This window comes from Rhinatrema bivittatum, chromosome 17 (assembly GCF_901001135.1).
Source record: "Rhinatrema bivittatum chromosome 17, aRhiBiv1.1, whole genome shotgun sequence".
Taxonomy (NCBI): Eukaryota; Metazoa; Chordata; class Amphibia; order Gymnophiona; family Rhinatrematidae; genus Rhinatrema; species Rhinatrema bivittatum.
The window spans coordinates 4,691,406-4,715,140 of record NC_042631.1 but is presented as its reverse complement, the minus strand read 5'-3'; the positions used below and the strand labels follow the sequence as shown (position 1 = coordinate 4,715,140).

Genomic DNA, 23,735 nt, shown 5'->3' with positions numbered 1-23,735 from the left:
AGCACCACAATCACAGATTTTTCAAAACACTTTATTCTACACCAATGGCACTATTGGCACCTACGTGCAGAATGCATGGAGCTGTCAGGAAACATGTGTCTGCAAGATTCACACAGTCAAGTCCTGGGCATTTCAATCTGCCATTGTATTTCAGCTTCCAGCCCAATCCACAGAGCATCTGCTTAAGGGATGCTCACACAAACCCCAGAAATATAAATCAGCACCACTAACGGTTTCCAGATTCCTCATTTGTAGTTGATTGAGCGAACAGTGAAATGAAGAGATGTGGTGGATAAGAGCATAAGCACATATAGCACTATCCTGTAGAAAACAATCATTCTCATCCTTACTAGAAGGGACACAGGGAAGGGAATTTACCATTGCAGCAGATAAAAAATGTGCTTTGCCCAAAGAAATGGCTTGTTACACAATTGCCCACCCAATATGCAGTTAAACTTAACACACAAATATATCCTGTATTATCGTAACTTTATCCCAAATGGGCAGAGGTGATCCCAGGGAGGAAGTGCAGATTTGGGTAGGGATTTTGACTTACATGCAGATGTTATCATTTTAAAAAAAGGCATGCATAAATTTTACTGAAAATTTCCTGCATACAAATTAGCAGGTATGATGGTGTGCGGGTAGTGTTGGTGGAATGATTTTCAAAACAAACATACACATGCAAATTCACTTTGAAAACTGGTGTAACTTAGGTGCATATTTTATAACTTCCTTATCTGGGCTCTTAAAATTAACTCCCATACTCTCCAGGGTCATAATGTGCAATTAATTATAGAGAATCCTCCAATCATTACATCCATAAATGGACATTTATTTACAAGAATAATAATCCTCTTGAGCCTGTAATAAGTAACCAATATACTATTAAAGAGTGTGCTATGATTATAATAGCTCTATAGCACTTATTGTGAAAACCACGTCTTAAATATTAATCTGAGCAGGTGCCTAGCCCACGGAGGTACCAAGATGCTTTTATGACCACTTTTACTTCTCTACAGTGTAGGTTATTTTTCTCTATATGCATCACCTTGCACATGCCAACATTAAATATCATCTGCCATTTTGATGCCCAATCTTCCAGTCTCGCAAGGTCCTCCTGCAATTCATCACAATCCGCTTGAGATTTAACTAATCTGAACAATTTTGCATCATCCACAAATGTGAGTACCTCACTCATTGTATCTCTTTCCAGATCATTGTATTAAAAAGCATCGGTCTAAGTACAGGTCTCAGAGGCACTCCTTATCCTACTTCCTGTTTCCTATCTTTTTAACCAGCTTGCAATCCGCAAAAGGACATCACCACCTATCCCATGACTTTTTAGTTTTCTTAGAAGCCTCTCATGGTGTTTGATAAAGTCCCACATGAGAGATTACTAAGAAAATTAAGAGTGCAACTGATGTGTGTGTAAAATTACAAACACACACACCACATGCACAGGGGAAAGGCATTCCAGGGGGTGGGACCTGGGTAGGAGTCTGGCACTTATGCATTTATAGATGAATTTTAAAAGCTCGATACATTTCAAAACTGGGAGATACACGGATATATTAGGCCGGCGAATGACGAGCAGATTTTAAAAGCTACCCAAAGTACGCATGTATCACCTGATGCGTGGACAAATGAAAAGTTCCAAAAAGGGGTGGGGCCTGGGAGTCTCTGGATTTCTCAATGAAACCAGCAGGTAAATATGCGAACATGCATGCGCCAGGCTCCCCTACTGTGTAACTTTACTTCTGCTATGGAATGCATGTAAATCATAAAACAAAAAGATATAAGCATGTAGGGCTTTAAGGGTCAGGGTTAACAGGGGAAAAAGAAGGCTGTTACACTAGAGGGTTTGGAAGGCTTATCCCTTGCCTGGGCGAACTGAGAATGAACTGGTGAAACTGGCAATGGCATTTATTTATTTATCTTTATATTCCACTTTTCAGCATTCAAAGTGTATATCAAAGCAGATTTCATTCAGGTACTATAGGTATTTCCCTATCAACACAGGGCTTACAATCTAACTTTATACCTGAGGCAATGGAGAGTACAGTGACTTGCTCAAGGTTACAAGGAAAGACGTGCACCCCTTTTAAAATCCTCCCACTTACAAGGTGGAAGCAGGATTTGTGCTCACATGCATGCACCCAATTAAAATCGTGCACAAATGTGTGCGCTCTCAGTCTATTTTATGACATGCTCGCATTTACGAGGGTAAGTTACAAAAGAGCAGCATCTCTGGACACAAGCCAGCAAACACATGCACTTGTGTGTCTAAAAGTTACCATCATACTATTTTAAATGTATTTATTTTACTTATTTATCGAGTTTTATATACTGTCGTTCGGTTTCGCCATCACAACGGTTTACAAAGTTTCGATGTTTAACAGAGTGTTCAAAAAATTCATATGCTTGTTAAAAAAGTTCTCTCAGTCGTTATAAACATAGTTTGGTTGTTAAATTGTACAGGTTAAGTTATGTGCTTTGGACTGGTTCTGCATGTTTATGTGGGCCGGTAGGGAGGGAGGTTGTAACAGAGTCATAGGTTGTTTTGGTAGGCTTTGGTGAACATCCAGGTTCTTAGTTCTTTTGTGAAGGTTTTTACATTTTGTTGTGTTCTTAGTTCAGTTGGGAGGGAGTTCCATAGTTCGGGGCTTCCTAGGGATATGGCTCTCTTCCGAGTTGAGGTAAGTTTGTGCGAGCAGGTGGAATTTTTAATAGACCTTTGTTAGCTGAACGGAGGTTTCGGTTTGGTGAGTGGAGTTTTATGGATGCACTTAGCCAATTTGTTTGTTTTTCATATATTATTTTGTGTAGTATGGATAGTATTTTGTAGTCTATCCTGTATTTTATTGGGAGCCAGTGTAGTGAAATGAGAGTTGGAATAATGTGATCGTATATTTTCATTCCTGTGAGTATTCTGGCGGCTGTATTTTGAAGGATTTTAAAAGTATAAGGTGAATTTCCAAAAGTTTAGATGTATAGAAATTAGCATATTTTGTTAATAAGGGGATATGCATATGCATGCGTAGGTAGTCTCTAATCACTTATTCCATATTTTATAAAAGTCCAAAATACATGCAGATTTTCACTTTCACGTGCACACGCACACATGTAAAAAAGGGCAGTGTTGGGTGGGATCAACAATTATGCACATAAATTGCTATTTTAAAATGTAATTATGCATGCACATCTTCCAACTTCCTCGCATATTTTTACACCTAATTATCTGGCATAAGGGAATTTAAACTTACAGTATTGACTGGGTCAGGGTCTGGGTGAACTGGGGGGAGTTCAGACTGAAGAACCAGGAGGGTCTCGATGTCCTGAAGGAGGACTGGGGAAACTGGCTGACTGGTAATTTCACTTACACAAGTATGTTTTAAAATTCACCAATTTGTTTTCACACATAAAATATAAGCGGCTAAATGTTTTAAATAATGGTTAAAATATGTGTATTCAATGTATTGAAATGAGTGGTTTCAATGTATCATGCTCTGGCCTACAAATGCCTGTTGTATAAGATGCATGCACGTGATATGCACATGTTATACAATACTATGGTAAAACTATGTGCAGCCACATACATGCACATTGCCACTGTGCACAGCTTAAAGTTATCCTCCCTGCATGTAAATTTTCTCAGCAAAACTACACACACCAATTGACAGGTGAAATTGTGGGCATGTATTTTGTCAGGATAATTTTCTAATCAGACTTATGTGCCTAAGTCTACTTTTAAAAACATATTTTCCACCTAATATGCATAGTTGCAAAATTGCCCTCTTAATTTTCTATACCACCACCTACTTCCTGACTTTAAAGTGATTTTCAGGCTGGTGTAGTGAAGGGTGATATTTATTTATGCTGACCAGACATCAGATAGTGATAAAAAGCTTGAGAAGAAGGCACCTCCAACTATATAATAGTCTTTCTGAAAAGCTGGAGGACATTTAATTTGTTGAAAACATATTTGTTTAAATACATTTCCATCCATATGAATACATTTTACTCTCATTACAATAGAAATGACATAACTGCATATATACAAGAACAATTAACTTTTTGCATCTCATGCAAGGCATTTCCTACTGTAATGTGAGAATGATAACACAAAAATATGCTATTCAGAACCAAAATTGATCCATTCATGCACTGACCCCTCAGAATAGAGTAAAAGAGCAGACCTGGAATGGTTTAGGCACAGTGAATCCTGCTTAGGATAAACTAGAAGGCCTAAAATTTCTTTTAAATTTCCAAGCTAGGGTTCTGACCAATGAATTGTAGAAGACACTTTTGCTTAGCTCGAGCTCCTGCTCACAAACGGACACCAAAAATACGATAGCTAGTCCCCCATGCAAAGTTGCTAACAGGATTATTGCATAGAATTCATGCAGCTGCGCAGGATGAAAAAGCTGCATTTTCTTTCATCAGCCCTGCAGTACATTAAAAGCACGTCATACAGCATTTTATGAATGAGCTGCACTTTTTGCTTACCATTCTTTGACGTTTCAATCGGCAACTGTCCTGATCTGTCAAGACGGATTCTGGTGTTTCCCTCCTCACTGCTCCTCTGTACTGCCAGGATATCTGCACAGCGATACATCCAGGGCGTCATCATTCCTATGTTTCAGGTTACCTGCACAAGAAAGAAAAGCATGATGATGATGCACAGGCTCAAATAAGAGGGGAAAACAAACCCCCAGCTCTCCCCTCTCATCTTCAGAACGGCTTCTCAGAGAAATTGCTGCCCACACAAACACCTGCTGAGTTTCCAAATTCTCAGAGCACACTGGGTTTAGCTCTGTTTTACCTAGAGTGGTCATTTCATTTCGAATCATGGTCATGCTTTGCTTGACGGCCAGCATACAGTTTTATTCTAGTGTTTGTAGGCTGGCAGGCTCCATGCAACAAAAGCGCCTGAGAGTCGATCCTGGCATTTTGAATTCTCACCACAATGCATTCATTCATCCTACCTTAGTTACAATTTCCAGCTTCAGAGGACCTGAAGGCAGAGTAGATGCTGCTGCTTATTAGTAAAAGGGAATTCCTAATACTTTGTTCTCCATCTAGGCTTCAAAATTCTATTCTAATTCTGAAAGTAATGGCAAAGCCATAACTATCAAATCCCAGGACTTGAAAAAGGAGCAAACTTTAGCCCTATCACTGCTTGTCTGGATATGTGACATAAACCGTAATGTCATACAGCCGTATAAGAGGTAAACTTTAAACTCTGTATCCAATCTATTTAGTCTAACAACTACAAGTACCAAGATTAATTAGGATGTGATTTAAGAAAAAAGAAAAGAAAAAGAAGAATTAAGCAGGGTTGGAAGATGGACCTAACATGGTGGGCTTCCCAAGAGTCATCCTTCTTGGCAGACAGTTCTCTTAAACAAGAAAAAGTGTTCCTTCCTATTAGTGGTGTGTTTCTAATGACCAATATCCCTTTCTCTTTTTCTGCTGAATTAACCCCTGCTTTTAATTAACTCCCAGCACCAGCAGTGCACGGGGACACTGCCATACAGTTGGCCAACTTGACAGTGGCAAACAGGTCAAATGTTTAACAGTTTTCTTTCAGTTTTGTTTCTCTGGAAAATGTACTTAGCCCAGCAAATCCCTTGGCTACTAATTTAAGAGAAGCATTCTGAAAGCTGCTATGAGTTCTGGAGAAATCTGGGTTCTTTGCAGGTTGTGAAATCTTTCTATTGTATCGACATAATTACTAAAAATGACAAAGTGCTTGAAAGAACAAACCACAACTCAGAAAGTCAGGACATTTTCAGGAAAATCAAAAACAGGAGCATAAAAGTAGAATTGTTACTGGCTTCCCTAGCCAGTAGCTCTCTGCCATGTCCCTCACAGACTTCTTAAGTCTACAGGAATGACATCTGCTTCTATTCTCATGCACTCTACTTGTTGATCCACTTTATTGATGCTTGCAGTTGACTCATGTCTAAATTGTGTTTCACACAAGAATTAGCAGAGGCCAAGGAGAAACGACCCCACTTCTGCAGGTTACGGCAGCAACAGTCCCAATAGCACAGCTGTGGCATCACCATCCACGTGAAAATGTCTGGTGATAAGGGAAATGTGCTTGAGCCCAGTAGCAAATACCACACCACAGGGTGCGGTACATGAAGGACAGTCTCACTCGCCCAGGACCTGTAGATTCATAAAATGGTTAGCAGAAGTGCCAAGAACAATACTGAGGGAGATACTGCCATAACCCACTATTCAGTATAAGAGGTTTATATTTTTCTTTTTTTGGGGGTGGGGGGAGTGGTATGGGGGTTTATCTACCATTTTTGGTGGATGCATTTTTAAGAAATGTACTTCAAGTTAATAGATGGCTATCATAGGCTTTAAATTGGCAGAATTAGTGAATGGACAAGTGTGAGAGATCCCTGAATTCTAGATACCCCCTTAAAATGGTAGATTGCTAATAACCTGACATAAATAACTTCCCTTCAGCTACTGGATGTGGCCATTGTGCGCCTCACAGCTGGAGTAACAGTTTCAACTGGTCCACTCACTTTATTGGAATGAAGCAGAGCCAGCATCATAAACATTTCCTGCCACAAGATGGATGGCTTCAGCAGCCTAGGAATTGGCTTTTTTTTTTTTTTAATTATGCCCAGTTAAAGAGCTTTCTCACTTGACTGAATACAATGGCTGCCTTCCTAACATATACGAGAATTGTGTTTGAATAAGTACTGCAAGGGATATGCACTACATTACGTGGAATGTCATTTCATGATGGCAGGGATGACAGAATTGTGAAGGATAGTAAAACTGTTCTGTCTTCATAAACCCAAGATAATATGCTAGTAACATAAGAGATTCAACACCATTAACTTACAACAGGGTTCCCATAGCTTTCACTTTTCATTTCATATTCATACTCATAGGAAGCCTTTTTTCAAAAAAATTCTTTTGCACAAAGCAGTTTACAGAAAATCCAACACAAAATGAATATCCCTAAAATAGAAATCCTATCCCCTCCACCATCTTTACTAGAGGAAAGGCTGGGTTATATCATATAACTAAACCCCAAGAATAATCACTCTCCTGAATCAAAATACCATCATATAAACATAAACAATAAATTAATATAACATCATAATGCCATAAATTAATAAAAATACAGAATAAATTATGTCATAAAAGTAAACTAGCCTAAAATATAAAAAAAAATCAGAAAAATACAATAAAGAGGGACATTTTATACAGGTAGGGGGTAAGCTCTTTGTGTAGCATGTAAGTGTGGACTTTACCCTACATTTTTAAAGCCAACTTACATGCAGAAGTCCACTTTGAAAATGTCCATTTAAATCAGTTGTTATGCCCACAAACTCACATGCACAAAATTATGTCTGGTATAACTTGTGCAGGTGAACTCGTGCTTACTTTTTAAAATACAAAAGTTTGCACTTAAGTCCCAACTAGGTGTCATAGTGGCTATTACTTTGAAATCATCAGCTCGGTGTGCTGTGGTGATCAAAAAAGCAAACAGAATGTTAGGAATTATTAGAAAGGGAATGGTGAATAAATGGAAAATGTCATAATGCCTCTGTATCGCTCCATAGTGAGACTGAATACTGTGTACAGTTCTGGTCGCCGCGTCTCAAAAAAGATAGAGTTGCGATGGAGAAGGTACAGAGAAGGGCGACCAAAATGATAAAGGGGATGGAACAGCTCCCCTATGAGGAAAGGCTAAAGAGGTTAGGGCTGTTTAGTTTAGAGAAGAGACAACTGAGGGGGGATATGATGGAGGTCTACAAAATAATGAAAGGACTTGAACAGGTAAATGTAGATCAGTTATTTACTCTCTCACATAATAGAAGGACTAGGGGGCACTCAATGAAGTTAGGAAGTAGCATATTTAAAACAAATTGAAGAAATTATTTTTCACTCAGCGCATAGTTAAGCTCTGAAATTCATTGCCAGAGGATGTGGTTACAGCAGTTTAAAAAAAAAGTTTGGATAAGTTCCTAGAGGAAAAATCCATAAACTGCTACTGCGGTAATTAATAAGCAATAATAGCTTGTGATTTATCTCATATTTGGGTACTGGGATTGATGGTCTGACACAGTATGGCAGATCTTATGTTCATATATAACATTTGCAAATGAAATCTCATGGAGGTCAAAGCCTAACAGTGGTCAGTTTTCATTAAGCTGGAAGCCAAAAGAAGCAAGAAGAATCTTTTGGACCAATAAAAACACAAAAATAAAATAAAAATATAGGTGGAAACCTACTCTTTTCTGATAGGTTTCCTTGCAAACAGCATCTATTAATATTTTTTTTATGTAAGTAACAGATTCTTTTCATTGGAACCATTCCTAGGAGCAGAAATATGCAGTATTTTATAAACAGTGCAGCTCCCACCACAGATTTAATAAAATACTAGCATTAATCTCCGATTTCCACAGAGGCATTAACGGAGCGGGATGCCAGTGGCCGGTGGTAGGTGTCCACCTTCACAGAGTAGAAGGATGAAGGGCATCCATCTCCCAATTAAAAAAAGAAAAGAAAAAAAGAAAAAAAAACAGGGATGGGTTCATGGGCTTATAGGTATTACCAATTATTAGGCTTTTCAATATTTGATGATAGTTAATGTGACTTTCAAGGCATTCTTCACTTTCGGTGCATGTCCGGCATGACTCCTTGCTTCAATGACAGGGGAAAAGAAAAACTGATACTTCACACATTTCCAGCATTGCCCTCTGCTTCATGGCAGAGAGCTATGCTGCCGCTTACCCAACTAATCAAACTTAATATTTCACTTGGAAGCAGCTCCAGCACTGCTCTCTACATTAATGGTGGGGGTGAAAAGGGAATTAGAACATAAGGTTACTAAGAGCCAAGAGAAACAGTTAAGTATGAGAACAAATGTGTGAAGCTTGCTGGGCAGACTGGATGGACCGGTTGGTCTTCTTCTGCCGTCATTTCTATGTTTCTATGTTTCTATGTTATGTGCAAACACTGTACCACAGTTGGGTTCCCTGCACATGAATGGAGGAATTCAGGCTCCAATGAAACGAATGTGTTACTTACATAGAAAAAATGCTCTCTTTAGGAGTAAACTCAAACAGGTACTGGGAGGAATGTACAACTCCAATGTTTTGGGATCGGTACTTTTTTTTCTGGGGGGGGGGGAGAGTGTTTTTAATCTATTCATTTAATATTTTTTTTTAATTCTGTTTCTTTCCTAAACCACGAAAACAAACAAAAAAAAATCCAAAACAAAAAAAAAATAAAGGATCTTCAGCAGCCCGGGATAGGCCTTCATAAGCCAAAAAACAACCTTTCCATACCCAGCGCCAAGGCTTAGGCCCAGGCTGGGATATACTGAGGCCTAGACCTAGGCCCAATGGTTAGATCCTGTGCCGAGGCCTAGCCCTAAGGCCAAGAACCAGTGCCAAGACCAGCGCCAATGCTCCCTTCCTGTGTCACGGGCAGGGAACTCCCCCTCGGCTCCCACTTACCCTGTCTTCTGGATCCAGCCTCAGTGACAGGAGACGTGCCTGGCGGCTTCTTCTCTGGTCCCAGCACCCAGGGCTGAAGTGACATCACTTTGGGAGCTTCCTTTGGTGTGGTCAGCACCATTTTGATATTATAAATGTTCAGCTGTCCAACACCGGCAGTAGATACTGAACTGATGTCGCTTCCAGGCCATGCTCCAGACAAGGTTATTTTGAAAGCACCGGGACCTGGGGCAGGAGAAATTAGGCATTGCTTCTGCCATTTTAAAAACTGGACCCAGTAAACAAGCAAATGGGGTTGAGCTGGGAGCTTCCTGGCCTGATTCAGGGCCCAGGCTTCAGTGACAGTCCGGGCTGGGAAGGTTCAGCCAGGGCTGCTTGAGGTCCCTTCCCCCGCCCTTTTTTTTTTTTTTTTTTTTAATGTCACAAATATGAAAATGCCCAAACATTTGTGTGGGTTTCAATGTGAGACCAAACAAGTTTAGTTTTGTATATTTTATTCTCTTATTTTGTTCACTTTTTTCTATTAATCAAAGCGGTTTTACAATAAATATATTAAGAAAATGGTTTAGAATACATAAATAAAATGTGAATGTTTCCATATGTAGAAAAATCCAATTAATATTAAAAACTTAAAAACTGGAAAGAGCTAGCAGGTCAGGCCTAAAAGTGGAGAGAGAGGGGTTAGCAGCTTTTACATGACGTTCCTTGCCTGGAAGATTTTCACTTGAAAGTTTCATAGTAATGGGGTCTGCGCATTCTCTGAGAGGGATGGAGGAATGGCAGAGACTAGATGGTGTCTAAAAATGCGAGTTTAAATAATTAGAAATGTCGTACAGTTCTACTAGCCATGTTGGCTGTGATATCTTTTAAAGGGTCAACAAAAGGCATTGCAGTGCACGAGATTTCAAGACCTCATGTGTTCCTTCTGCAGTTTTGACCTGACACTGTGGTCTCAAAAGGTCACGTATTGCAACATCTTTATTCTTCCTGGTCCTTTAAATGGCATCACAACTAGCAGAGGCTCTCAACATGAAAATCGTAAGCAGTTTACTAAAAAATAAAGTATAAAATCCCAGCAGCTAGCTTCCTAGAGCAGTTCTAAGGATGGGAGAAAGTATGACTAAGTGAAGTCCTACAAGAGCTAGTCTGTTAAAGTGGATTTGGATTTAGATTTATGTATTTATTTATTATTACTTACAATATTTATATTCCGCTGATAATCACAACATCATACTCAATGGATTACAATTGCAACATAAAATACAGCAAATAAAAACATAAAATAGCAATCAAAAAATATAAAAAGGATATAAATAAAAGAAATGTCACAGCTATCAGACAAAATCCCTATGAAGAAGCCTCAAACAATACATTTTTTAGCTTCTTTTCAAAAAGCTTAAAATCAGCGAGTAACCGAAGCTCATTCAGCAACGCATTCCAAAGCCCAGAACCGACAACAGATAATGAACGTTTGCAGGTAGTCTGGAAATGGGCATCCTTTACCCCAGGGATCTTCCAGGAATAAAATTCTCCGTCCTAAGGCAAAATGATTTATCTAATTGTCTATATCATAAATTAGAAAAAACATAGCAGATTCAGTAAATACTGTTAAAGCAACAGCAGATTGCGAGGAACTGCAGAAGGGACTTATGGCAGATGCAATTTAATGTGGAAAAATCCCAAATACAAGTACAGGATGCTGGATTCACCACCTCAGGGTTCATCACCTCAGGGTTCTTATTGACAATACCTTGAAATCTTCGACTCAGTGTGCAGTGGCTTTGGTCAAAAAGGCAATTAGATTGTTAGGAATTATTTGAAAAAGAAAAAAAGAGAACAAAACAGAGAAAATCATAAGGCATTTGTACAGATCCATGGTGCAACCGTAACTTGAGTATTGTGTGCAGTTCTGGTCACCCCAACTCAACAAAAGACAGCGGACATAGAAAAGGTACAGAGCAGGGTGACAAGAATGATAAGAGGGATTGAAAAACTCCCTTATGGAGAAAGGCTGAACAGATTAGCTTGGAAAAGAAACTGAGAGACGACGACTGAAATGTATAAAATCACGAGTGGGGTGGACCGGGTAAATACGGAATGGTTATTTACTCTTTCAAACAACCCTTTGACTAGGGAATGCTCCATTAAACTAGAAACCAGCAGATTTAAAACAAATGGGAAATATTTTTCCACTCAGTGTGCAATAAAACTATGGAATCTGTTGCTGGAGGTCAAGGTAACTAACACAGGCCAATACAGAATGGTGCGCTCGGCCAAGCGCACTGTCATCCCCCGTCTGGACGCGCATTTTCGACGTGCTATTATTACCCCCTATACCTTAAGGGGTAATAGTGCAAGGAAAATATGTGTCTAACCCCCCAAAACTAATAGCGCCCGTTACATGCAAATGCATGCTGATGAGCCTATTAGTTATTCCTGCGCTATACAGAAAGTAAAATGTGCAGCCAAGCCACACACATTTTACTCTCAGAAATTAACTCCTGCCCAAAGGAAGGAGTTAATTTTGGCCGGCACCGAGAAAGTGTACAGAAAAGCAGAAAAAAATGCTTTTCTGTACACCCTCCGACTTAATAGCTTGTTTTTGTTTATTAAACTCAACTGCAAGACATATGTTTTGTTTGTTTGTTTTTTAATGAATACTGCAATCAGGAAATTCTCTGTCCAAAGTGCACTTGGGTTCCTAGCTTCCTGGACTGGTTATGAATGGGAATATTGTAGAAGCCATGCTCACACTTCCTTGGCCATAAACTGGCGTCTACAGTGTGAAGACGTTTGTGTTTACCATTGCAAGAGTGCATGCAGCCAGGCTGCCTCCAGATGGGAGAGGGAAAAGTGCAGCATCCCCACCACCACTATCCTGCAAGACCAGGGCATTTGAGGTTGGGAGCCTACTGAGGGAGGGACTCTGGTGCTGGCAAGTCTAAGCTGAAGTAATAATGCCAAGGGTGGTAGTGGAGGCTAAGGGAGAAATGAGTAGATACAGAAACGGAAGATTGGTTTTTGAAAGCAAGACAGACACACGTCACATTTAAATAACTATTCTACCTCCCTTCCCCCTTCCAGTGGATCAGTTCCTGAGCACTTACGATGCTGTATGCACTGCTGCAATGTAGTGGCTTTCAAAGCAATGACTGACCTTTAATCCATCAGTGCTCAGCGTTCCTACAATAAACAAGACCCTCCATTGTATTTCAAGCAAGCTCTTTCGGCCCCCAAATCACTTTATGTTTGCAAGCGTGGCCCTTGCATTTCAGTTTCTGATTGGATCGTGTCGCTGGGCACTCTAGGGGGATGTCATCCATCTCTAGCTTCTGTTTTCTGCTTTATAAATTTTCATGTCCTGGTGCCATGCCGTTCTGCATTGGCTCTATCTACGAGGGGATTACATCTTAAGAAGAGCTGCTGTCTTTCCCTTTATAATATTTGATGACGACGAGTTTGATGCAAGATCAGTGCATACAACCTAACTTAAAAACATCAGAATGTAGAGATCTACAATAACAAGAAGGACAAGCGATACTAATTGATGCATGAGGAACAAATGTAACGAAAGTAAATACAACATACTGACTAATATGTGAAATTTGTTATTTTATTTTCTGTACTTCATGTCTTATATCCTAGACATTGTTATTATGTATTGGAACATTTCATTTGATAGATGTTAATGCCTATTTATGAATACTACCTCTGTAACTCATCATTAAAGCTATGAACGCTAATTTTGTAAACTGTTGTGATCTTTACATGGAATGACGGTATATAAAATGAATAAATAAAATAAATACATTTCCCTGTACGTACCCGGATCAGTCCAGACACCTGGGTTGTGACTCCGCACCAGCAGATGGAGACAGAGTAAGACTCTGACGGTATATAAAATGAATAAATAAAATAAATACATATATTTTCTTTATAGATATATATATATATATTATTGTGCTAACATCTTCCTTGTGGTGTTCTGAATAAATACAACCAATGATTTGGAATAAGCAACCCACAATTGTTTTGGTTGTTTTGATTGCGAGGTGTTCTCCCTCCTCAACAATCAGATTTACCATGAGCATTAGCAATGCAGGTTGTAATGATATGATAGACCCAGGTTCCAGTCCAACTATGTGGCCTTCAGCAATTTCTTTAATCTCCCTGAGCTCAAAGATAAGTTTATACTTTTTTCTTTCTTTTTTTTGTCAAGAGTGAAAAGATTCTCAAATCTCACATTGTAGGACTGGCTGCAAGATGGTCGAAAAATGATCAACAAGGTTCTAAGCCAAACAAAAGTGGACTTTGACTGCAATGCACTGTAAAAAAAACATGAAATTTTGCAATATTACTGTAATGATGCTTTCCTCTGCTGAGTTCATAAAGCACCAAAGGTTGCCTAAGCCAAGCTGGCGCCAAATTCTTGTAGAGAAGAAACTTATAATGGCATCTGCTAGTGCCAGTTACAATTATAAAACTGGTGGGGCAAGAGCAGTCAGCTATCCCTCCTGCCCTGTAAAGAAAGAAGACTTGGGGTACAGTCTGTTGGGGGAGATCAAGGCTGGGCCTGAAAGGAATTTGTGAGGGTTTGGTTTTTTTTGTTGCGACTGATGACCTGACAACTTTTGCTTTTTTTTTTTTTCTTCATTTTTTTGTAAATGTTTCTTTTTTGCTTCAAATAAATTAAATGAAATGGAAAATCAAATGAAAACCAAAAAAAGTAAAAAAAAAAAAAAAAAAAAGTGTAAATACCTGTAGAGAGAAATTTAAGCATTATTACATTGTATAATGTGCTAAGTACCTGCATTTATTTCCAGGAATATTCACATAACGTTCTACTTAATATTTTAAAAAAGGCAATTTAGATTTTTTTCTTGCACGCAATTCCCTGGGGAGCAGTAGAACAGTGGAGATAGACCTGGGCTGCTCTGCACAGAAAAGCAGAATTCCAGGGAGTATCTTATTGTGAAAGAAAAAGTAAAGATGATCTCCTGTTACAGAGCAAGTCTAGATTGAATTTAAAAGGCACCTCGGTGGTTATTTAAGGACTAACGCCAGCATTAGACACTGTCTTTGCTACAAAGCTGGGTGACTCGCGTGCACCCATTTCTCTCGGTTCTCCAGTCCTCCTTGGTTTTGCCCAGTGCTTCAAGATCCTGACCATTTTTTTCATGTCATTCCCCTAGACTGCTCTCTGCTTTCCTCTCTCTTTCTCACCTGGCCAGGAAATCTCATTTGTCTTCCACCTCCCTTTCTCCTCCTGCAGCCTTTCCTTTCAGATCATCTCTTTTCCAGCTAACTTTCAGAACATTTCCTTGAATTGCATGTTTCACTTCAGCATCCTGCCACAGCAAAGAGGTACTGTATTTGCGTTGTAACCTTTCCTTAAGCTTTGAAGCTAAGATTATCCTAAGAAACGACATGGGCTACCACAAGTCCTGATTTAAGTTCATTCCAAGTCATTACTGAAATGTGCAAGTAGTTTTGGGCTGGTAAATAATAAAACTTTGTGCCTGATTTGTTAAGCATTTTTCCCATAGACAAATGGGGGAAAAAAACCCCTTAGTAAATCATGTTTTATATGAGATCTCATCTCAGAGATGTTAGGGGCTGAACCAGCCAGAATTCTTATGGCAGATGGAAACAGGCATAGCTGCATGGGGAACCTTGCACAGTGACCATCTGTACTACAGCTGACTCCTTCCAGTCTCTGGTTTTCATAAGTACCGAGGAAGACCTATCTGAAAATTAAAATAGCATCAAAAGACACCCTCCTTCAGCTAAGTTAGGGGTGGCTTAATCTGCCCAGCAATAATTTTATGTGCATCTAGCCAAAATAGATCACAAAGTAGATTCAAACATAGAACCCAACCCCGAATCCCATGTCCCCTTTAGGATTACAAATGCTGCTCCGTGCAGGTTACCCCAGGCCTTCCAGGAAGCATAAAGGGGTCTTATCTCTGCTGAAAGTGTCACTCAGTGACGGTTACCCATGGTGCCTTCATTATCATTCTCTCCTGTGTTTATCCCATGCTCTTCTGAAGTCTGTCGTTGTCTTTCACATCACCAGCTTCTTTGGGAGGGCATTTTCATGCATATTCATTCTGGATATCCTGAAAACTAGACCCGTTTGTGGCTCTTCAGGATGCAGTTGGTCAGTCACCTCCTGAGCTACGAATCTGTCTCTGCTTTGGAAGCACTGAAGTGGGAACATGGCTACTGAGGTAGTTCTGCTATTTTCAAGATACTTTTGATTTTTTTCTGAAAGAATTTTTTCTTTCTGCTTTATTTGTTAGTCTTCATATTCAGAGCCTTCATCAAAGCTCTGAAAGGAAGATCTGCTTTCCAAAGGGTGCAAGGGGGGAAAAAAAAGAGAGAATATAAAAAATAGAAAAGCACAAGACTGGCACATAAAATGATCAGCTTCCCTTAAGAAATGTAGACAGATTTATAGCAGTTCCTTTTGTCCTTGCGCTTCCACAGAGGTGAATTATTATTTTGTTGCTCTGAGAACCTCATAATCGGGATGCTTGCCTGTTGCAGATGAACTAAGGATTAGACATTAGCATGCATGGAAAATGAACTCGGGAGCAGATCAGCATACAATGCACCAATACTCTCTAGGCAACGAGGAGAAAATAAACATGCATTGACCAGTGAGTGGAATAATAGCTTTGCTGACAGTCTCAGTGGAAGTGTTTAGTCTCTGGACTGAATGGCCGGGGAGAGAGACAGGGACAGACAGAGATGTGGCCGTGGTCCACTTCCCTCAGCTCCACCCCCCACCCCCACCCCCTCATCACAGACCTCTACCAGATGGCTGCAGAATGACACCAGTATCAGTTGTGTACACAGCTGTGGGTTCGTCCTTCTGGCCATAACACCTAATTTCAATTAAGCAGAGAAACTAGCTTCAAATGAACATGAAAATGCATCCCTGATCAGGGTTGGTGGGGGGAGAGTCAATGCTGGAAGCTGGTCTGAGATGCCAAAAGCACTTGTCATTTCATCAAGCTGATTTAATACCAGCCTGAGTTATTTCAGTCAGTATTGGCTGCTGGGGGCAGGGGAGGGGAAACAGGATATTGATTATACAAAGTAACAAGTGAAAAGGCTTACTTTGTATCTATACCTAGCTACACAGCTAAGTAATACTGACTACGTACACTCTGTATGTTGATCCAGATCTGTATGAACTCCATGGCAATTTAGCAGGGCATTCCTTCCGATATTTATTTATTTATTTATTATTTTTATATACCGGAATTCCTCCTGTATACAATACAAATCAATCCGGTTTACATGAAACGATAAGTTGCCCTGGTCTGTGAGGTCCGACTGGGGCTTTTTACAAGGAACATTGAACAGAAACAATAAACCATTAAACGTTTTCGTATTTTAAAGACAATTAGAAGGTTAGACATTGCAAAATAACTGGTGGACAAAGAAATTCCAAGTTCTGTGATTTGACTAAGTTAAAACCATGTGCATAATAATTGCAGGAAGCTAGCAATAAACTAAATACTTTTACTCTTGGGAGTACAAAGGAATAATAAATAAATATACAAATATACCATGATATACAAATGTACCATGATAGAGCTCATACCTATGGTTATTGGGCATGTTGGCACATCTCTCCATCACACCATACAGAAAGATTTCTACTTTTTGTAGGGACATCAGGACTACAAATCCAAGAATATAATGGGATAGAGGTTAAAAGACTTGGAATAACTCAGCCAATCTCTGATGCTCAGGAGCTATCTGGAAGGGATGTGCTTTCATTTGAAATGAACAGATACAATGTGATGAATTAACTCATTTTCATTTCATACAAACCAAAAATGAAAGGAAAAACACACAAATGGTACACATTTGCTGAAAACAACCCCCCCCCAAAAAAAACACTAAAATACCCCCCCAAAAAAAATGCATTAACATAATGAAAATGAAAAAAATGTAAATATGTACATCCCTACTAACTAGAAACTCTTTCAAATCTTGTTTTATAGTTTTCAAAAATCTTGTTTTATAGTTTTCAAATCTTGTTTTATAGTTTTCATATAAAATCAGGCAGAAAGTATGGCCCAATCAGGACCTAAGCAGATACAGAACCAGATACATGAGCTGGAAGAATACATGCAGATGTGTTTGAAAATAAACACCACTATTACCAAATAGAATTGAAGGAAACGAAAGAGGTTGACTTAAAGTCAATGACATGGGATTCTTCATAACAAGAAAACAGAACCCATAAAGCATACAATTGGGCCATCAAACTCTACATAACTGTTGTGCTTGTAACAGTCCACCAGCAGGAGTTGCACTAACTGTGACAGAGTTAAAATGTGCTTCAGACAGACACAGGTCCATTTTAAAAGCCTTATGCACACCAAAACTGGGAGATATATGCGCGTGACTCGGACCCGCGGGTACCAAGTGGATTTTAAAAGGCCCGCAACAATGCGCGTATCTCCTGTTACACGCACAAACCTTTTTCCTGAAAAAGGGGCAGGGAGTGGGTGTGATCTGCTTGGGGCAGGTCCGAAGCATGAATTCAGCGTGTAGGTATTTCCAACACAAGTGCGTGCCTGGTCCCCTACTACTTAACTTTAATTCTGCTATGGAAGAGTAAGTTGTAAAATAATAATAAAAAATAAATACATAGGGTAGTCAGTGGGATTTGAAGGGTATGGGGCTAATAGGGTAGTGAGTTAGCTAAGGGGGTGTGTGTGTGTCAAGAAGTCTTCTCCTTTACCGGGGCAAACTGAGGAAACTGTATCAGTGAACGTGTCTAGTAAACTGCCCCACTTACACGACTGAGGCAGTATTTGCGCACCCATGCACAGGTCTTAAAATTTACCTCACAGAGTGCGGTGTCAGAGGAGAGAGAGAGAGAGAGAGACTTTGTAGAGACCAATATGTAACTTTGCTATTTATACCACTGTAAGAGGTACTTTTAACTTGTGGGGGGAGGGGGGAGGTTTGTGGGGCAGTTTTACATAAACAGTCAGAGGTACAAACAGCAAAGTTGATGTCCGTGAGAATTTTCTGTCATTTGGATCAATGAAAGGTAAAAGGTGATTTGTACACTGTACTCTCTACCTAGCTTAATGCACTATCTACCTAACTTCAATCAAGCTAGGTAGAGAGTACACTGCACACTTCAACTCCTCTTTCCTATTTCATCGCTCAAACGACAGAAAATCTTCACTGACGTCAACTTGGCTGTTCATACTTCTGACTGTGCATGCAAAACTGCCCCCTAAAACGTACCCCACCCCCTAAACCCCACCCCAAATTAAAAGTGCCCTCAATTTCAGTAGTATAAATAGCAAAGTTACATAGTGGTCTCTACAGAGGTGTTCTCTCTCTCTCTCACACCTGTGGGAGCAGGGACATTAACCTAACCATGCCCCCTCCCCTTTTTTTCTTATCTTGGGCACTATTTTTACTATATTTATAGCTTTTTGATGAATCTAGGTCTTTGGGAGTCATTCATCAAATTGTGATGGGCTGTTATCGTGTGCGTTAGGGTGTTATCACACGCGATAATGCTCTAACACATATGAAAAATACCGCATCGCTATACTTATAGCAGAATGATGAATCTAGGGGTTATTTCCTTTCAGAGGAGTTCATTGCATGAATATGCCTGGCTTACAAATTGAAAACATTTTCAAATTTTAGAAGTTCCCAGATACTATAGGTATGGTGAGAAGAACAGTAGTATGTATAATTTGGGTTTATGGTGAAAACAAAAGATGAACCAAAGCAGAAATACTACCCCACATCTGTGCACTGTGATAGATGCATGATGGTTTGGAGATAGTCAAATTATGTTCAATGAAGTATTTATTCCATTTGTTTTTTTTTATTTGATTCAGTTACTTATTTAAATTTATTGACCATGGAAGCCAGATTAAGAAAAAGACTTGTTCTTGACTGGATTAACTAGACAAATACCAAAATTAATTTACAATCCAAGGCCCATAGCTGCAAGATACATTGAGTGCTTTTTAGTGTCACTTTAGTATACTGCCATAAGAACAGTACAGAGAAGGGCAACCAAAATGATAAAGGGGATGGAACAGCTCCCCTATGAGGAAAGGCTGAAGAGGTTAGGGCTGTTCAGCTTGGAGAAGAGACGGCTGAGGGGGGATATGATAGAGGTCTTTAAGATCATGAGAGGTCTTGAATGAGTAGATGTGACTCGGTTATTTTCACTTTCGAATAATAGAAGGACTAGGGGGCATTCCAAGAAGTTAGCAAGTAGCACATTTAAGACTAATCAGAGAAAATTCTTTTTCACTCAATGCACAATAAAGCTCTGGAATTTGTTGCCAGAGGATGTGGTTAGTGCAGTTAGTGTAGCTGGGTTCAAAAAAGGTTTGGATAAGTTCTTGGAGGAGAAGTCCATTAATGGCTATTAATCAATTTTACTTAGGGAATAGCCACTGCTATTAATTGCATCAGTAGCATGGGAGCTTCTTAGTGTTTGGGTAATTGCCAGGTTCTTGTAGCCTGGTTTTGGCCTCTGTTGGAAACAGGATACTGGGCTTGATGGACCCTTGGTCTGACCCAGCATGGCAATTTCTTATGTTCTTACGAACTTAAAAAAACATCAAATATCTGTGAAATATCTATATTCACAGACAGAGGGATTCTGCTTTTCTTCTTCACCCTTCTATATAATATGCATTTATAATCATCTTTTTAAGCTCATAGTTTCACTGTTTATAAATTACAGGTAGACACAGATGGTATATATGTGGATAGGTGTTCAATTTTCCATGCACCTTTCATTATAAAGAAAAGAGAATCTGAAAAATACGCAATAGTCTCGGTGAATTTTCTAGCTCAGTAATTCCATTTGTAATGGGCTCTGCAAACTACACTCACATATTAAGCAGAGTGGCAGAAACTTTAAACAGCAAAAGTGTTTTCTTTCCTTGTTCACCGTCATTTGACCTCCACTGATCATCTACTCTAACCAATGCAAATTCTCAGACTACCCCATAACCAATCCAATATTGCTGATTATCCACAGGTTTGTAATTCCTTAAGCAGTTTAGTGCGTGTGTGTTTAAAAACCACTACATTTGTTATTATGCATTTGATCAATGAGGTTTTCTTTTTTGCTGTAAAATACCATAGACTGGCAGATATTACCTGTTACTTTGAGGTATGTTGTTATGTACACTCAGATGAAAGTTGTGTTGCTCTGATAATATAATATGTTTATAATACCTCAGATGTATATGGCTCACTCACTGTATTCTTTGGTATTATTAATAAAAACTTTAACATTAAAAAAAGCACAGTACAGTGATAGCAATAGACTCCTCTCACCATATGCTGAGATGGTGAGGCACCCATATTCCAACTTAAACTATAAGTGATGAAGACTCTGGGATCCTATCACTGCAGATAAGATGGGGAGGAGTCTGCAGGGATTTGGAAAGGTTGTGAAAGAAAGACCTGGGGAGGGGGCTTTTGTGTGGCTGGGAGAGGGCTTAAAGCGAAACAATGTGAAAAAAAAAAAAAAGAATTTTCTCATTTTTCTTTCATTTCAAAAATGACATGAATCAACATGATGCTGACATTTCCTATGTTGTTCCATTTCAAATGACTGCTGAGACAGGTATGGTTTTCAGATTATCCACAATAAATATTAATTAGCTATATTTGCATAGATAGATTAATTTTGCATAGATAGATAGTAAATCCAAGTTTGTTGATTGTTTATGGTTATTTATATTTTGTATATTTATACTTATATTTATAATAATTTAATGTTATTTTAAGTCGTTCGCTGCTTTATCTATAAGTTCATACGAAGTTAGCCCTGTTATCTGTACCCTCTTGTTTGATGTAATTTCCAACTTTGGTTCTATGTAAACCGACGTGATATGTACTACGGTAGTACAGGAACATCGGTATATAAAAGCCTTAAATAAATAAATACATAAATTTGCATAGCATAGTTGTCCTGACAACTAGGGTTGTTTGGGGCTCTGAAGCTACAGAGCTGAGAACTCTTGTCTTTAAATTTAACTTTCATTTATATTCTGTTCTTCCTGAGGTTTGAGATGGATGACATTTAAAACATTCAATAACAAAACAATCTTCATAGGGATAGCCGTGTTAATCTGGTGTAGCAAAAATGACACAAGGTGGCTGGCACAATATGGACTAACCAATTTGAGGCCTGCACTTTCCAGGGAGAGTTCCCTTCATCAGATGCATGAAGCGTGGTGCAGGAGGTGGGTAATATATATGGCAATGGGGGAGGGGGAGGATATAGAACAAAGAAGGCACTGAATAACAAAAAAGAAAAAAAAAACCCAATACAAGACTGCAGAACGACTTTATATATATACCCTTAATGCATACCAATAATTGTGGAGCAGAAAGTGGTAAAATGATTTCCCTGACCTTCTAAAAGAGAGTCTATGGGGACCTAAATCTGAATTGCTTCCTTCTCAATTTATAACCAGTGTATCTGCAATATCTAGCTTTCCTCTTCACAATAGGAGTTATCATTCACGGGTATAAAAGCAGTCCAAAAACTGGAAAAATGTAAAGAAAGCACATGTGGATTTAGTTAAAGTTGATCTTGTCATGGTGCCTGCCTGGAGTGTGCAAAGCTGCTAGGGATCAGGACAAAAGCTTCACTGCTGGCATGAAACCAGCTATAAAGAACTGGAAACCAGATGCACAAGTTCTGTGCAATGCTTGCTTAATGCTAGTTGAGATACACAGTACCTTTGCAGAAGTGAGGCCACTAACCAAGCACCATGAAATCCAGACAAATCAGGATACAGGCAGGAAGGGGAACACAGGAATTATATGGAGAACACAAACTGGTCATAATGTAGGCAGGAAGATAAATACACCCAGGAGCAAGGATCATGTAACCATAAGTGCAGGCAATGAATCAGCTGGGATCACAGCCAGGAATGGAGAAGAAATACCTCAACCAATCTGCGCTGTCTTCTGTTTGGCTAATTGGTGGACAGCAGACCAAAAGGAAAACAGACTTACAGGGTCATTTTTCAAATCCCGTTAGGGTGTTATTGCAGGCATTAGGAGAGAGAGAGGAAAGCACCTCTGGGGTGGTACACATATTAGTCATCTATTTATACCACTGTAGGAGGGGCAACAAGTAACTCAAGGTGAGGTTTTGGTGGTAGCCTAGGGTCTAGGGGCACAGAGGTATGAACAGCACAGTACTCTCTCTAGGTGCTATCAAGCTAGGGTGAGAGTATATTGTAGAAATCTCATCCTTGTGTTCCTTCCAAATCACATCAAATGTTCACTGATGTGTACCGTGCCTATCGTACCTCACACTGTGTATGTAAAACTGGCCCCCAAACCCTAGACCACCACCAAAACCTTACCTCGAGTTACTTGTTGCCCCTCCTACAATGGTATAAATAGTTGACTAATATGAGAACCTTATAAAGATTCTCAGTCTCTCTCTCTCTCTCTATGAGCTCAAACTTTACCCTAACCACACCCCTATTTTTTCAGTGATGATATTCATGCAAATTTATAGCAAAATGATAAATCTAGGTCCTAAAATGTTAAGCCCCAAAATTCAACTGCCATCTGTTCAAGGCCAGTTGATGCATAACAAATGTACAATAATACTCTCAAAAGTATTGTTCCATGAATTCTTAAGAAACATTGAAAGTTAAAGAAATGACTTAGCTGATCAGATAGAAAGGAAGATCACTGTACATTGCATTCAAGGTGGATCAAAATTGAATGAGTAGTAGGTGCTGCTGCTTTAATAAAATGTTTTAGTTCAATTGTAATTCAATCGATTGGTCAAGGAGTTAATTCAACAGAAACAACTTGTTTCATAAATGGAGCTTTATGCTTTGATGGATACCACCACCACTAAGTGGTCTGTACACTAGAACCATCCATCCAGAAAATCATCCTGCAGCCCATCATTGTGTAAATAAGACAATAGTAAAATAGCCCAAGGAAACAAAAATCTAATCATATAGTCTAAACATCAATTTATAAATTTAGTAACAATTGTACAAACAACTCCTGAAATAATGCAAAACATAGCCAATTTGTAACCCACTGATTTACAATTCTCAGTGAGAAGCAATACAACATTCATAATAAATATTGACAAAACAAAATCACATTAACACAGAAATACTTAACAATAAAACAGTGCAATGTCTACCCTGAACTTCT

General features: G+C 39.1%; 1 protein-coding gene across 6 annotated transcripts in view; it reads right to left on the bottom strand.

Moving 5' to 3' along the window:
* LRRC4C (leucine rich repeat containing 4C) overlaps positions 1-23,735 on the bottom strand; it is a 983,140-nt gene that overhangs the window by 308,707 nt on the left and 650,698 nt on the right. For all 6 annotated transcript variants that reach the window (XM_029582724.1, XM_029582719.1, XM_029582720.1 and 3 more), the window contains one exon: positions 4,510-4,651. The gene's annotated coding sequence lies outside the window, so the exon portion shown is untranslated. The remainder of the gene's footprint in view (positions 1-4,509; positions 4,652-23,735) is intronic.